The sequence below is a fragment of the Nycticebus coucang genome, chromosome 21 (genome assembly GCF_027406575.1).
Source record: "Nycticebus coucang isolate mNycCou1 chromosome 21, mNycCou1.pri, whole genome shotgun sequence".
Taxonomy (NCBI): Eukaryota; Metazoa; Chordata; class Mammalia; order Primates; family Lorisidae; genus Nycticebus; species Nycticebus coucang.
This window is the reverse complement of record NC_069800.1, coordinates 10,531,281-10,548,950: the sequence shown is the minus strand read 5'-3', so window position 1 is coordinate 10,548,950 and position 17,670 is coordinate 10,531,281. Positions and strand designations below refer to the sequence as shown.

Sequence of the window (17,670 nt, the reverse complement as noted above, 5' to 3'; positions counted from 1 at the left end):
TTGAATGGCTGAATCAAGCTAATTTATCATATGCATTATTTCATATACTTATCATGCAAACATGTTTTGATATCAAGGTTTTGTTAGACTTGGAATGAGAGGGAAAACTTTCCATCTGTTCTTGCACTCTGACAGTGGGAATAACAGGAATCATATGTTCCTCAAAGGTTCGCTGGAATCCCCCATAATACTGTCTGAATCTGAGGCCTGTTTCAGGGATAGCTCTCAAATTAACTTTCCAATTTCTTTAAGAGAACCATCAAAAATTTAAATCTCAGGTGGCACCTGTAGGTCAAAGGATTGGGCGCCAGCCCCATCTACTGGAGGTGGCGGGTTCAAACCCAGGCCTGGCCAAAAACTGCAAAAAAAAAAAAAATTAAGAATTTAAATCTCCTTTCAGCCAGAGCTTTTAGTAATTCGCCAAAATGACAAACACAAAGGGAGAAAGGAGAGACACCTGATCCACATTCTCTAGGCCTTTTAGAAAATATGGAAATGTTCCTCTGGCCACATATATGCATGTCTGTAAGAAAGATGATAGTGTAGACATCAAGGTAATGGTGCCACACAGATGTCACCAGGGCAAAACTGGAGGAGTCTACGTTACCCAGCACACTGTTGGCATTGTACATAAACAAGTTCAGGGCATGATTCTTGTCAAGAGGGTTAATGTTCCTATTGAGCATATTAAGCACTCTAAAAGCCAAGATAGCCTCCTGAAACATGTGAAGAAAGATGATCAGAAAAAGAAGGAAGGCAAAGAGGAAGGTACCTGGGTTTGACTGAAGCACCAACCTGCTCCAGACGCTCGCTCTGGGGAAGGCAGCCTGGGCTGCTGGAACCTGCTCCCTGTGCATTCATGGCATAAGAGGTGTAAAAAAATAAAAGGCTACTGTAAAAATGTTTCTCTTCATTGAGTAGAAATGTGGTGTCCCCAAAGAAATAAAGTAGAAATAAAAAAAATGTAAGCCTTCTGGCTCTTTAGTTAGTTTTAGTAGTTTATATTTTCCTAAAAACATTTATTTCTTCCAGATTTTCAAACATAGTTCTATAGAATTGATTACAGTATTGGAAGTCTTCTCCATTTGTAGTTAATATATCTTTTCTAATTCTTGGGTTTTTTTTCTGCATCAGGATTGCCAATAATTTCTTAGCTTTATTATGTACTTGTATTTTCAAAGAACTTGATTTGGGGCTTATTAGATTTTATTATTTGTCTCTTTACCTTCTGCTTTTATCTTTTAAAATTTCTGTTTTCCGGTGGCGCCTGTGGCTCAGTGAGTAGGGCGCCGGCCCCATATGCCGAGGGTTGCGGGTTCAAACCCAGCCCCTGCCAAACTGCAACAAAAAAATAGCCGGGCGTTGTGGCGGGCGCCTGTAGTCCCAGCTGCTCGGGAGGCTGAGGCAAGAGAATCGCCTAAGCCCAGGAGTTAGAGGTTGCTGTGAGCCGTGTGACGCCACGGCACTCTATCTGAGGGCGGTACAGTGAGACTCTGTCTCTACAAAAAAAAAAAAAAAAAATTCTGTTTTCCATGTTTTGAACTGTTTTCTGACTTTTGGAGTTCATTTGTTTTACTTCGTCTTCTTGTGTTTTGTCTGTACCCTGCTGATCTTACTCCACGGATTATTAACTCCTGGGTTATTCCAGCATGAACTGTTGGCAGTGCCAGCTGCAACCTCCTGTTTTACCCAAGAGTAACAGAATGGCCCTCTGTTTTGTTTTGTTATTGTCAAATACATATAATTTTTTTATTTTTTAAATTTTTTCTGTTATTTCTAATTTTTAGTTTTACTGCACTGTAGCTAGAAAATTAGTGTGGATGTTTTCCACTTTTTGAAATTTATTGAGACTTTCTGATTTAATACTATGTCAATTTTTGTAGATATTCTTTGTGTATTTTCAAAGACTATGTATTCTTTACTGGGTTAAAAACTGATTACAATTCAAATTGGTTTTGCAGGGTTTTTTTGTTTATTTGTTTTTTGTTTTTGGCCAGGGCCGGGTTTGAACCCACCACCTTCAGTATTTGGGGCCAGTGCCCTACTCCTTGAGCCACAGGCACCACCCTTCAAATTGCTTTTGAATCAACCTTGTTATCTCCATATTTAAAACCTCCATGTCATTTATTTTTGTCTATATTCTATCTATTTTAAGTATTCTGAGAAATTGTTAAGTTCTTTCAGTTTGACTATTAGCTTGTCAATTCACTTTTCTTTTTCTTCTTCTTCTTTTTTAAGTTGATGTCTCCCTCTTAAAAGGGAGGCTGCAGTACAGTGGCATAATCATATCCCACTGCAGCCTCAATTTGGTATCCTCCCACCTCAGCCTTCCCACTGACTGTGACAACAGGTGCCTGCTACCTCACAGGGCTAATTTTTTCTGTTTAGAGACAGGGTCTTGCTATGTTGCCCAGGACAATCTCAAATTCCTAGCTTCAAGTGATTCTCCCATCTCAACCTTCCAAAATGCTGGAATTACAAGCCTGAGGCACTGCTCCGGCCTCGTTTTTCTTTATATATTTTGACAGCGTGGAGTTTGGTCATAATGGTTCATTGTTCTTGTCTTCATATTTTTATTTATAAATATAAAATGTCCTTTTTAATACTTTCAAGTTTGAATTCTGTTTTTCTAACTTCACAATTTTTCATCTCCTTTTTGTAAACCACGTGACTATCTTGGTCATTATTCATTTTAAGCATACTTTTGTGAATGGAATGTGGTCATATATTTATTCTTAACATGTCTGGGGGCCTATTAGTAATATTGATAATGATGGGAAAATAGCTAAGCAGTATTGACTTCTGCTCAAGGGCCTCAGCACTTCCATCTCTGGTATTTCATATAATGCTCAAACCTGCCCTGTGAGATAGCTCCTCACCTCTAGGCATTGTCCCCAGTTCACAGATAAAGAAATCGAGGATTCAACTTGTTATCTAATCTATCCAAGGTCAGAAAGCTAACACAGAATTGGGAGTGATAGGAACCCAAGTGCTGCCCTGCACACCACTCGTACTTATTACAATGGCTGATGGTTCCATCTTGTCCCCGATATCTTATATTGCACCACATTCTGGGAAACTCTCCTGTTTTGTCTTTCAGCCTCTGATTAGGTCTTCAGTGAGGCCCGTATCCATGAGACACAACCACAGGATTTTTTTTTATTTTAGAACTTGTCTTATTCTTCCAGATCGCTTTTCAGACATAGCCACGTGCTGATTTGAAGCAGGCTGTGTGACTGGACAGGCCAACACTTAGATTCTGCAAGTTGCTTGGCTTCTTAGTGTGTATCCTCCTTGTTTTTTTTTTTTTATTTTAATTCCTTGCTACTTTTTATTTCTTTGCTTGTTGTTGTTGTTGTTGTTGAGACAGAGTCCCACCCAATGCCCCTGAGCAGAGTGCAGTGGCGTCATAGCTCACTGCAACCTCAGACTCGGGCTGTGGGCAACCTGCTGCCTCAGCCTCCGGAAGCCGCTGGGATTAGAGGTGCTTGTCACGGCCCCCAGCTGGGTTTTTCAATTTTTTTCGTGAGTTGGGGTCTCACTCTTGCTTAGGTGAGTATCAAACTCCTGAGCTTAAGCAATTCTCCCTCCTCAGCCTCCCACATTGCTGGGATTACAGGCGTGAGCCCCTGCTCCTGGCTGTGTCTCCCAAAGCAGCTTTTAAAACAAAGCACAGGTATCTCTAGCCCCAATATCTGCTCTGGACACCACCATTAGCACAATTTCTTCTTTGACTTTGGAGCAATACTATTAGATTTATTCTGGAACTGCCACCAACCTGATTCCATCTGCTTTATATATTTGAGAATATAACTTCTTTTTCGTCAGAGTTTTCCTTTCCTTAATAACTTTAGAATCTAATTGTTTAGTTTTCCCTCAAAAAAGAAAATCCTTTTGGGACATTTATTCATAATTAACACACTGTCCACTACTGATAGTGTTTTGATCACAAATCTTGCTTTCCAAGGATACAGATTTCCATTTGTTTGCATTTTCTTTGTTTCCCCTCAGGAGTGTTTTGAATTTTTCTCCACATGAATTGTGTATCTGTTCCACGGAGATATGTTTCAATTAAATAGAAAGAAAGGAAGAAAGGAAGGGAGGGAGGGGGGTGGAAAGGAAGGAAGGAACTTAAGCTTCTATTTCATTAGCTTAACTCATCACAAGACCATCTAAGTGCAAAGGTCCTGCAAGGGGGTCCCCTTCTGGGGTGTCCCCAGGAAGACAAGAAGACCAGATACTAGTAACAACAGGAGCTTCTTGTACTTGAATGTCTAGAGCAGCTCAATTCACAATCACCAAGATGTGAAAATAACCCAAGTGCCCATCAACCATGGATGGATTAACAAACGGTGGTATACGTGTACTGTGGAATACTGTTCAGCCACCAAGAAAGGTAGACACTTTCCATGTTTTGTATTTACCTGGAAGGATTTGGAGAATATCCTCCTATGGAAAAGCAAGCATCCAATACTAAAATGAAATTTACTACTAATAGGAAACTAGTAGATCAGCAACTATAGGCCCATGTCAGAGAAAATCACAATTAAATTCAAAAAGAAAGGAGAGGAGGGTGGTGCCTGTGGCTCAAAGAAGTAGAGCGCCAGCCCCATATGCCAGAGGTGGCAGGTTCAAACCCAGCCCTGGCCAAAAACTGCAAAAAAAAAAAGAGAGGAGAGGAAAAGGGGGGTTTGATAAGCTGTCACCTAACAGGTACAATATAGGGGTAGACTGCACACCTCCCAGGTAAAGTGCTCAACTACAACTTGGATTTTACCTAACAAACACAATGTAACAAAATCGTATGTACCCTTGTATTAATCTGAAATAATAATAACAATAATAAATGGGAGTCTTTCTCACAACAGGAAACTAGTAAGTAGAAGGGTAAACTAAAGAAACATTTTGGTCACAAGAAATCTCAAGCCATTTCATTCCAGAAAGCTGAGAGAGTAGGTGCTCCAGCCAAACAAGGGAGCAAACAAAAAATATGGGGTAAGGAAACAAAGAATCCCACCCAAGATTGGTTCAAAAGGAATCCCAGGGTGATGGTGAAGAAGCTCCCCGGATGGCAGGCAGCCAGACTTGAACTGAAAGTGTGTAGCCCAGAGGTAGCACAAGTGCTCCTGTCTGTGTGTGGGAACAGCTACCTGAGAAGGAGTGAAGGGGAAGGAAGCTAACCGAGAACTGGAGAGCAGCACTCGGGCCAGGTGGTGTGAACGAGACACCTGGATCCAGCTCAGCCTGCAGCTGGCGCTATTCTGAAAGAGCTTTGTTAACACAAGCCAACAACTTTCATTCATGCTCTAGCCAGGTAGGGTCTGGTTTTCTGTCACTTGTAGCCAAAAAAAAAGACTGAGACTAGGCAGCAACACAAATAGAATAAATAAAGCTTGTCCTTAGGAGTTTTATTCTTTTTGTGTGTGTTTTTAAAAGTTTTGTTTATACTTGACATATAACAGTTGTACATGTTTACAGGTTACAGTGTGGTGTTTTCATACATGTGTATATTGTATAATAATCAAATCACGATGGTTATCGTGTCCAACACCACAAAAGTTTACCATTTCTTGGTCATACTAATTTTCAGGGTCCTCTTTTCTAGCAGGATCCCCTTTTCTAGCTATCTTGGAATACACACTACACTGTTACTAGCTATTATAGCCACCAGAATTTATTCTTCCTGATTGACTGTAACTTTGTATCCCTTGGCAAACCTCTCTCCACTCTTCTCTCCTTTTTTCCCTCTCTAGCCTCAGGTAACCACTGTTCTGCTCTCACCATCCATGAGATCAGCTTTTTCAGATTCCACATGAGTGAGAGTGTGTGGTATTTGTCTTTCCCTGCCTGGCTGGTTTCACTTAGCACCATGTGCTCCAGTTCATCTATGTTGCTGCAAATGGCAGGATTTCATTCCTTCCTCAAGGAATTTTACATCTTGTTAAGGAAGTTTCCTCTGGGCATTAACTCCTGGACTACTGCCTCTGCTTCTGGACGATCATCTCCTCCAAGGTTGTGTGTTTTTAGCTAATTTCCTTGCATGCAGTGCACTCTAAGAGCTGGACAGTTTCAGATATGAAAACTACACTGTGAAAGGCACTCACAGTTCTTCATGGGAACCAAGTCAAGTGGCAAACTAATTTGCTACTTTTAAAACATGTACCCAATTGTGAAAAATATTTTACGAGTCATTCTGAAGGTTGGGATTTTAGATAACATTTTTAATCTTTTTGCTTCCATTTTCTGAAATGAGTATGAACTCGTTTTATAATTTAAAAGGTATTTATAAAAGGTAGATTATGATGTCACACTGGTCTTTTGTCAGTATCAAGCATGAAAGTAAACTGAAGAAATGATTTGGTCTTGATCTTGCTGCTGTTTTGAAAAAAAAAACATTCACTACTTAAACACTGTAATGTTTCCCCATCTTTAAAATTTTTTTTCTCTCACATTCGGAGAGAGCGTAACAGCATATGCTATGAATCATATCACCATAATTCATATGAAGATTTTCTTTAAAGATCTGTTGATTCAATAAGCAAAATAGGATACACACATGAATTTTAAAAATTAATTTGGGCTTAAACCTAACAGTTATTCTTTAAGCTATTATTGTTGAGTTATAACATCTACTAAATTGTTAGATTTATATCTGCCAATCAAATCAGTATCACTTTTAGAAAATAATAATTGAAGCAAGGAAAAAATTATAGATTTGCATTGATTCATCTTTATGTTAAATTAGTTAGACCTGTAAGTCTGAAAATTGCTTAGAATGGCAAGTACTCGTACAACATACGTAAATGCATTTTTATATCTGAATTTGATCTGAAACTGCCCACATTACCTGTAATGCTCTCAACTATGCCCTCAAGTTGTCCTCAGAGCAATTGTTTCTTCAAAAAAATTATTTTTTCCTCACTTCATACATCTCATTAAATAAAGATAATTTTTCATCAACGGTACTTGCCATGGCAGAAGTGTTTGCTTTCCAGATTGTATTTACTGGGAAAAAAAGCACAAATTGCAATGGTTCAGATAAGAATAAGCAAAACAGTACTCAGAATCCTATAGTTGTATTCCAAATTGCTGTAGTAATTGTGAAAAAAGTAACAATAGTACTTGTTCAAAAAAAAATTTTTTTTTTTTGAGACAGAGTTTCACTATGTCGCCCTCGGTAGGGTGCGGAGGTATCAAGCTCACAGCAACCTCAGACTCTTGGGCTTAAGCGATTCTCTTGCCTCAGCCTCCCAAGTAACTGGGACTACAGGCACCCGTCACGACACCCGGTTATTTTTTGTGGTGGTGGTGGTAGTTGCCATTGTTGTTTGGCAGGCCCGGCCCGGTTCGAACCTGCCAGCCCCAGTGTGTGTGGCCGGCACCCCAGCCGCTGAGCTATAGGCGCCAAGCCTACTTGTTCAATATTTAAGACACATTTTATTGAGACTCCATCTTGAACATATCCAAGTTCTGGGAACATTTAAAATTTTTTTTTTTTTTTTTTTTGTAGAGACAGAGTCTCACTTTATGGCCCTCGGTAGAGTGCCGTGGCCTCACACAGCTCACAGCAACCTCTAACTCCTGGGCTTCAGCGATTCTCTTGCCTCAGCCTCCCGAGTAGCTGGGACTACAGGCGCCCGCCACAACGCCCGGCTACTTTTTGGCTGCAGTTTGGCCGGGGCCGGGTCTGAACCGGCCACCCTCGGTATATGGGGCCGGCGCCTCACCGACTGAGCCACAGGCGCCGCCCGGAACATTTTAAAATTTAATATTATGCCACATGAGCTACAAATACTTTTTGATAATTAACTCACTTTGCCTTAGCAAATGTTGAATTTGTTACCTTTACTCTTGTTATTTTACTTTTGTTATCTTTTGTTATTGAAAGCTACCTTTCGCTTTCTAACAGTTTACAGTTACAGTATATATAATAGGCTATTAACCTACATTAGCTAGATTCAGGTTAAAGTAAACCACAGTCCTCTATGTCACTCTCGGTCGTCTCCCGCGGGGACTGAGCGGCAGCCCCTGAGGGGGACACTGCCGGCTGGGGCAAGCCCTGAGGGTAGCGAGAAGCCGTACAGGGTCGGGGCCTGCTTGCTGAACCTCCACAGGAATTAGCGCCGCAGCCCAGTTCTGTTCCTGCCGACCTCAGAAGACAGCTGTGAGACTGGATCTGGGGCAATGGCGTCCAGAGAGAGCGGAGGAAGGCTTCTTTGGGGGCCGGAGGAGGAAGCGCAAGGTCATGGACAGCCTTGGGTCACCAGCGAAATTTGGAGGCAAGCCTGCAGGCGCATTCCCTTTCCTCACCTTTGAGCTGACTATCTACACCGGCCAGCAGCAAGTTAAGACGGTTAGCTGTGCCACTACGCAATCAGACACTTCAGGAGGAAGCGGTGTGCGCCATCTACCTGGATTACTTCAAGGATCCGTGTCCACAACTTCTGCCGAGGGTGTGTGACTCAGCTGTGGGGTAAGGAAAATGAGGAAGACCTGTACGAAGATGATGAATGGGAGGAGGATGAGGGAGCTGTGGGGGCCATCGGTGGATGGGACAACTCCATTCCAGAGGTATTGTATGGGGGAATGCAGACGAGGAGCTGTTCCAGGATCCAGAGGATGATGAGCTCTGGGTTGGTGACAGTGGTGTAAGTAATTGGAACAATGTGGATTATGTGTGGGACCAGGAAGAAGAGGACCAGGAAGATCGGGACTATTACATAGGAGGCTTGAGACTTGACCTGAGAACCGATGTCTACCCAGAAGATGAGAAGGAATTGGAAGCTTACAATGAGGAAGAGGATGAAGAGGTGTACCCTGACACACACTCACCCCCTCCAGGGCAGTTCATTTGCCCCCAGTGCCGAAAGAGCTTAACATTAGGGCAGCGTTGGTCCCAACCTGCAGCTGGCCAACACGGATTCGCCAGATGTGCCCCACTCCTTATGGGGGGTGTGGAGAGGACTGATCAGGGCATCTGTCCCAAATACCAGGAAGCCCTGAACCACTTTTGCGAGGTGGACAAAGAGGGCATCTTTGTGGTGTGCCGAGAATTCAGGAGCCACAAACATCACAGCATGGTGCCTTTGGAGGAAGTGGTGCAGGAGTACAAGGTGAGAGGAATAAGAAATATGGGCGAGTTGAAGGAAGTGGAGAGGTGACAAGGAATATCTTTCCCACCCTCTCAGGTACTTGCTAGTTGAACTTTATTTGCAGGGGGAGAGAGGTGAAGAGAGGGAAGGCAGATTGACTTCCTCAGGGGAAGCTGAGCAGACCTATGAGAGTCACTGGAAGCAGACCATTATTAATGTTGTCAATCTACTGAAATACAAGGGGGATAGGTACTTAATTTCCCTCTAATGTGAGTCTTGAGTTGGCCAAATCTCTGGGACGGTTACGGATGGGAATGGAAAGCCACACTCCTTGTAGATAACAGGTGTCTGGAATCTCAGAGCACAAGCAGTATCAAACAGATGGCTGGTATTGGTAGACAGAATTGCCAGGTATGAATTCTGGACTAATAGTATCAAGGGGCCATGCCCTGCCCCTCCCTCCAAATCGGAGGTTGCTTTCCCACCTTCAGTAGGGTCCATTTTCCCTCTAGGGAAATGCAGAGGATAAATATTTTTGATGAAACAGAATACATCGCAGTCCTGATCACTTTCCTTTCCTGATATTTTACCACAGTAGAAGGGGTGAAGGATTTAGATCAGATGACTTGCCTCTGTCACTTACTGTCTAATTTGGGACAGGTCTCAATCTCTTTGTGTTAATTCCAGGAGTTCCCCAGAGACCACACAGACAAGCCGAATTTGTAAGGGAGTCTCTTTATTCAAGAGCCGGCTGGCGACTGCCTCAGTGTCCCAATAAGGGGTTTCTGAGAGCAGCCCCGAGTGCTTAAGGAGTCAGGTTTCTAAGGCTTGGTCTGCATCCTGGTTGGCTCCCAGGCTGTCCAGGTGCATCCGGGTAAGGTAACAAGCAAGCATTGTACAGAAGCAGAATTTTGCGGTTAGTTAGCCATACATCTTTGTTTTAATATTTTCCCCCATCCATCTTAGTTTCAGTACTTTCCCCCCATATATCTTAGTTTCAGTACTTTCCCCACCTGGTATTGTTTAAAGGTCAGTCCAGGAACAGTTGGTACCTCCCGGTCTGTTTCCCAGGGAATTAGCCAAGTAAGAAATTGGGAGTAAACTAGAAGCAAGAAATCAATTAGTACTTTCCCATCTATCTTGGGAGGGGACTAGACTTCTTTCTTCTTTTCTTTCTTTCTTTTTTTTTTTTTTTGAAAGCTTTCAGTCTGGAAATTTGCCAGGAGTTACCTGATATTTTTCTATTATAGACTAGGCCTGACACCTTTCTGCCTTATCCTAGGCCCACTAGGCCTAACATTTGAACTTCACTTTTTGCCTAGGATTGTTAGGATTAGAAGAGATCTTGTATGTTAATGATCATATTGTATTTTATAAATTATAAAGTACAAAAAAAAACAAAACAAAACACAATCCTCACTTAATGCAAGCCTGGAGATAAATCACTACGATGGTACCATGAAGTAACTTCTAAATTCCATATTGTTCAAACTTGGCATCAGCAGTAATTATTTTCCGCAGGGAATAAGTCACTCTTAATACAGTCTCACCATTTCCATTAACACTATCTACTCTTACTGTTAATTTGCTAACTCACTCTCAAATGAAAGGATGGCAGCCTTTGACAAATTACAAAATCTTTTAAGTAACGTTCTTCAGGTTAAATAAAATGGGGGCTGTCAAGAAGTGATATTAATTTTCCACTTTCTTTCACGATTACCTTCAAACTAAACAATATTATAAAGGAATGCACACAATAGTTTTCAAAGCTAATTAAGCAATTAAAGAAAAGCAAAATGGCATGAATAAAAAACAAAACTCTGCCATTCTTCATGATACATATACTTGACAGTTAAAGCTTTTGTTTATTTTCATTACTAAGTTTTGCATGGGAAGAGTGTTTTTGGTAGACAGGGTGAATTTTGTCTTTATCAGTGTGGTTCAAGCAGCCAGCCTGTGGTTAATACCCTGTTTAATCAAAGCATGGCAGTTCCCGGCAGCTGCTCTGATGGACGTTAGTACTAGGCTCAGTCACCCAGGAAAACATAATGGTTTCACTCCAGAGAGCATTAGAAGCTAACTTCACTCAGTGCTGCTAAATTTTGCCATTTTTCAGTGAAAAAAAAATTCCATACTATTTGTGTGTGAAGGTCATTTTTTTTTTTTTTTTTGAGACAGAGTCTCAAGCTGTCACCCTGGGTAGAGTGCCGTGACATCACAGCTCACAGCAACCTCAAACTCTTGGGCTTAAGTGATTCTCTTGCCTCAGCCTCCCAAGTAGCTGGGACTACAGGAGCCCACCACAACACCTGGGTATTTTTGTTGTTGTTGTAGTTGTCAGTGTTGTTTGGCAGGCCTGGACTGGGTTCAAATCCGCCAGCTCCCATTAAGTGGCAGGCACCCTAACTGCTGAGCCAAAGGCACCGAGCCAACTGTGAAGGTCATTTTGATTTTGGTTTATATATGTGCTTGTGGTCAACTGGTGAGAATGGTGTTTTTCCAAGGTCTGAGTCAGCTCAGCTCTCTGTGACTCCATTAGAAAAAAGAAAAAAAGTTTCTCCTTTGATCAACCAAGCATCTGAATAATTTGTATCAGGTTAGAGATCAAAAATAATATCAATAAGAATCTGCTAAATAGGAGGCACACTGAACTGGGTAATCCCCAAATTAAATAGCTAAAAAGCTATGTTTACGTTTATACATCTTTTTATATTTCCTTAATGAAAGAACACATCCCAGTAACAATTAATCATTTAGCTCAGTACTTGAAAAGAAATTCTTGACACACACATATGTATTCCACTTGAAGAATATAGTCAATATAATAAGGAAATATTTCATTGTTGTCTAAGTAAAAATTCTGAAGACATGTCTACTGAGCAGCACAGTGCAAAGTGTTGAGGGGAATGTAAAAAAGTGAAAAGATCGGGCGGCGCCTGTGGCTCGAAGGAGTAGGGCGCCGGCCCCATATGCCGGAGGTGGTGGGTTCAAACCCAGCCCCCGGCCAAAACTGCAAAAGAAAAAAAAAAAAAAGATGACCCTCAACCTCAAGAACACTTATCCACGCAGCATCATAGAAGAAACCAAGCACGGTGGCCCTTATTGAAGCTGCAGCTGCTTCCATATAGCTGCTGTGGTCAAAGAGGAGCCTAGAGTGACAGTTTTCCTCGAGGGTCGCGGTTCTTTTTGCTGTAACTGATCAGCAACATTTTGGGAAAATATAGTTTTTGTAAAAAAAAAAAAAAAAAAAAGAAACCAAGCACGGACTGTTTAAACAGAACAAGGCCCCGCAGACTAGACGGCAGACTGGCAGTCAGCGACACTGAGGGCATTGGGCAAAAGAAAGCTCTTTGTGAGCTGGCACAGAGAGGACTTTCTGGCAAGGAAGAGACTGCAGCAACTCACAGACCCTTGGCTTTTGCCCTGGCTCTGTATTGGAATTGCATCAGGAACTCCAAAACACGCCGAAACCTATTAGTTTACTATTTAACTTTATGTAGATATCTAAACATCTACATATAAAGGCATATGAATTAGCAAACAAAGTTCATGAATAATAAGGATAACACAGAAAAAAAAGCACACTGATGCCTGGGCGAGGAATTCAATGTGGATGGTAGGGGCGCTCCCCGGCGAATCTGAGAAACCACAGCCTCAGTGCTGGTCTAAGAATCAAGCTTGAGGCAGAATGTAAGTCAGCCACAGCCTCAGCACAGCGTTTAGTTCTGCTGACACTCTTCTCATGACATGACAATGTCTGTGAAGGGGCCTTGCCCTGACGAGTGCTACTAAAGCAAGAGTGGTTTTGAGGATGAGATAGAGCAAGCACTCAAGGAAAAAGAAAAACAAAGCTTTAGAGGTGGGAAGAAGCAAGATGCCTCAGAGTAACCTCTGGGGGATCTGATGACAATATCACAAGAGCTCTGTCTAACCATGCACACCAGAGTGAATTATAATCAGAAACAGGAGCATCATTACACAAATTTAAGATATAAAAAGCCTAGCCTTTCTGTCCACTTATTCCACGTTTTCCTCTTTTGGATGCACTTAATGTTTCTAAGTAAAAATCCCACTTTTAACAAACTTCTCTCTGTATTAGCCTTGACTACTGTGCTGTGCCATGTAGCACAGGGGTCAGCATGAAATATATGTTGAATAAGGTGAAGGACCTCTATAAAGAAAACTATGAAATCCTCAGACGAAATAGCAGAGGATATTAACAAATGGAAGAACTTACCATGCTCATGGATGGGAAGAATCAACATTGTTAAAATGTCTATACTTCCCAAAGCAATCTACCTATTCAATGCCATTCCTATCAAAATACCAACATCGTACTTTCAAGATTTGGAAAAAAGGATTCTGCGTTTTGTATGGAACCGGAAAAAACCCTGTATAGCTAAGGCAGTTCTTTGTAACAAAAATAAAGCTGGGGGCATCAGCATACCAGATTTTAGTCTGTACTACAAAGCCACAGTGCTCAAGACAGCATGGTACTGGCACAAAAACAGAGACATAGACACTTGGAATCGAATTGAAAACCAAGAAATGAAACTAACATCTTACAACCACCTAATCTTCGATAAACCAAACAAGAACATACCTTGGGGGAAAGACTCCCTATTCAATAAATGGTGTTGGGAGAACTGGATGTCTACATGTAAAAGACTGAAACTGGACCCACACCTTTCCCCACTCACAAAAATTGATTCAAGATGGATAAAGGACTTAAACTTAAGGCATGAAACAATAAAAATCCTCCAAGAAAGCATAGGAAAAACACTGGAAGATATTGGCCTGGGGAAAGACTTCATGAACAAGACTGCCATGGCAATTGCAACAACAACAAAAATAAACAAATGGGACTTCATTAAACTGAAAAGCTTCTGTACAGCTAAGGAGACAATAACCAAAGCAAAGAGACAACCTACACAATGGGAAAGGATATTTGCATATTTTCAATCAGACAAAAGCTTGATAACTAGGATCTATAGAGAACTCAAATTAATCCACATGAAAAAAGCCAACAATCCCTTATATGAATGGGCAAGAGACATGAATAGAACTTTTTCTAAAGACTACAGACGAATGGCTAACAAACACATGAAAAAATGTTCATCATCTCTATATATTAGAGAAATGCAAATCAAAACAACCCTGAGATATCATCTAACCCCAGTGAGAATGGCTCACATCACAAAATCTCAAAACTGCAGATGCTGGCGTGGATGTGGAGAGAAGGGAACACTTTCACACTGCTGGTGGGACTGCAAACTAGTACAACCTTTCTGGAAGGAAGTATGGAGAAACCTCAAAGCACTCAAGCTAGACCTCCCATTTGATCCTGCAATCCCATTACTGGGCATCTACCCAGAAGGAAAGAAATCCTTTTATTATAAGGACACTTGTACTAGACTGTTTATTGCAGCTCAATTTACAATCACCAAAATGTGGAAACAGCCTAAATGCCCACCAACCCAGGAATGGATTAACAAGCTGTGGTATATGTATACCATGGAATACTATTCAGCCATTAAGAAAAATGGAGACTTTACATCCTTCGTAGTAACCTGGATGGATGTGGAAGACATTATTCTTAGTAAAGCATCACAAGAATGGAGAAGCATGAATCCTATGTACTCAATTTTGATATGAGGACAATTAATGACAATTATGATTATGGGGGGGGAACAGAAAGAGGGAAGGAGGGAGGTGGGTGGGGCCTTGGTGTGTGTCACACTTTATGGGGGCAAGACATGATTGCAAGAGGGACTTTGCCTAACAATTGCAATCAGTGTAGCCTGGCTTATTGTACCCTCAATGAATCTCCAACAATAAAAAAAAAAAAAATGTCTAAAGACAAAAAAAAAAAAAAAATATATATATATATATATATATATATATATATATATATATATATATTTACCCCAAAGCACATGTCTCTGACATATTTTGAGATAGCTGCCCCAGAAGTAACATTATAAAAGCAAGCAAAAGTGCTGGTCCCAATCTATAGACTACATGCCAAAAAAAGTGTGATTGAAGATTGGATTCATCTCTGACTCTAAGACCAATGGGGAAAACCTCCAAAAGCCTTGAGACTCAACAAAAATCACTCAACTCACTAGCCCAGGTGACTGCTAAATAGTTTCACAACCCTGACTTCATCTGAGTTGGCTTAAAGAAGCCAGATTAAGCCTCTGTTTACTTCTTTACCCTGGAATAGTTTTTCAGACATTTTCCAGATCCTGCATTCCAGTAACCTACCCAGACAAAGAACTTACTCAGTGGGCCTTGGACCTTCGACCCACTATGGCTTTCACACTTTTTCAAGGCCCCCAGCAGATGACCTTCCATCTCTGTCACAGCATGCCCTGCCACGTCCTGAGTTATGTTATGCCATCCTCTAAACTACTGAAAAAGAGCCCCCCTCCCTGGCTTTGTGAAACCTTGCAATACATCCCGGTTGGTGACCAGGTGATCCTCAGGACTTGGACGGGAAAACCTGACAAACAACTCAAGAAAAATTGGACTGACCTCTAGGACATCCTGCTTATGACCCCTACAGCGGTCAAGTTATCCAGATTACATCATACCCACATCTGGGATTATCCCCCAAGAAATTCACGCCCAACCAGTAAACTGCAGAACTGTGGAGACAAAAGTTAAGAGCATCAGTTATGAGAATCAGAAGCAGGTTATTCTCAGATGTCCCTGCCCCTGTGGTTAGTTATTGTCACCTTGTTATCTACTGTTAACTATACTACATGTTATTCCCAGGGTAACTTTAAACTTATCTTTTGCCAGAATAAGTTCGACCCCTGGAAATACAATAAATTGCAATAATTATTTCTAAAAAAAAAATAAAAATTTGTTTTTGTTGTTTTGGGTGGTGCCTGTGGCTCAAAGGAGCAGGGTACCGGCCCCATATACCAGAGGTGGTGGGTTCAAACCAGGCCCTGGCCAAAAAAAAAAAAAAAAAAAAAAAAAGAAAAGAAAAAAGAAAAAATGCAAAAAAAATTTTTTGTTGTTTTTTTAAAGTGGTTATATTTTTAAAGTATTTTTATTTAGACTAAATTTATAGTTAATATTTTATTGTATGTATAGAGTATCCTTTGTCTTTGGTATTATGGAGTCTACCAACTCTATGATAGTAGAGTTTGGAAGTGAACACATCATTTTTAGATAATGGCATGTAGGCTTATCTGATTTCATCAGGGCTTGTCTAGTAGTGTCTAGTAGGTAGTGGTTGTTTAGGATAACAGCATCCATTATCGCTTTTCAGTTTTGTTTCTGGGTTTGTATGTATGGATTTTGGGGATTTTTTGACATGGGAACAATGGCTATGATTTCAAGTATTAATTTTGGGATCATAAGGTATTTTAGTTGGAAATTAATACAATGAGCAAAGAGACAGGAGGGCAGGCATGTTTTGTATATAGTAATATAGATAGTAATAGGAGTAACAGGAGGAGCCCCCTTCCCAACGTGGTTATTGTGTTAGGACCATCATGTTTGTATTTTAGTGTTAAAGAATTTTTTCTTTTGAGTGATGTTTTGGATTATATTATTAATAGTTTGTATTTTTTAATTGACTGGGCATCATTAGACAAAATAATATGTATCTTTGAAATTTTGTCATTTATGGTTATAACTTAGTAAGGTGTTGTTTAGTGTACTTTGATCTTTTAAGTTTTTTAAACTGGTCTTCATTTTGTGTTAATAGTGTTTCTAGCTTGAGAAGTAGTATTTGAGGCTTTTGTACAGGCCAAGTGGCTAATCTGAATATTAAGACTAATAGTCATAGCAGGCATTATAAAATGGTTAAGAAGACATATTTGGTAGAAATGAAGGGGTGTCTATGACTATGGCAGGTGTTGGGGAGATGTAGTTTTTGAGTATATTTATTAGGTGTGTCTGGTGAGTGTTGTACGTTTTTGTATATGGTTTATGAAAGGTGCAAGATGTGTAATAGTGTAGGGACCTCAAGTGTTAAATAAAATTTGATATATTTATTATTAGGTGAATTAAATAACTTTATACATTTTTATCTTGATGGGAGGGTAGAATGTCTATCTTTTGAGTCATTGTTACAGTCTCAGTTAATTAAGAAGATAGAGGGATGTATTGTTCTAACTGGAGTTTGCTGTCCTTTTCTCTCTGTTGTGGTCCACGAATCCCAGTCATTGACTGTCTTAAACATTTCTTGATGAAAAGGGGGCAGTGTGAATAGTGGGCTCTGGAATCAGTTCTGTGAGGGCAGAAGTGGATATTTGTTTAGAGCAGTGGTTTTCAACCTTCTTTATCTCGTGGTGCACATGAATCTATATTTAAACTTTTGTGGCACACGTAAATTATGTTGATCAAAAAAAGAGTAAAAAAAATTGTGCTTTGAACTTCTTTTGAAAATAATGAAATTTAAAAACTATCATGGCACACCTAAGATCCTCTCACGGCACACCTGTGTGCCATGGTCAACCGGTTCACAATCACTGGTCTAGTGGTTGTTTTTATATAGGCATGTGTTTTGTTTTTGTAAATGCAGATATCTTGTGGTGACTAGTATTTGTAAGTGGAT

At 40.6% G+C, this 17,670-nt stretch overlaps 1 non-coding gene and 1 pseudogene across 1 annotated transcript; both read left to right on the top strand.

Annotated features, from left to right (window-relative positions):
- Positions 1 to 515: 515 nt before the first annotated feature.
- Positions 516 to 9,161, top strand: LOC128573454 (E3 ubiquitin-protein ligase TRIM52-like; annotated as a pseudogene).
- Positions 9,162 to 12,183: 3,022 nt separating this feature from the next.
- LOC128574353 (small nucleolar RNA SNORA16B/SNORA16A family) lies at positions 12,184 to 12,318 on the top strand. The gene has a single exon (XR_008376727.1). It is a non-coding gene; the product is annotated as a small nucleolar RNA SNORA16B/SNORA16A family (small nucleolar RNA).
- Positions 12,319 to 17,670: the final 5,352 nt, after the last annotated feature.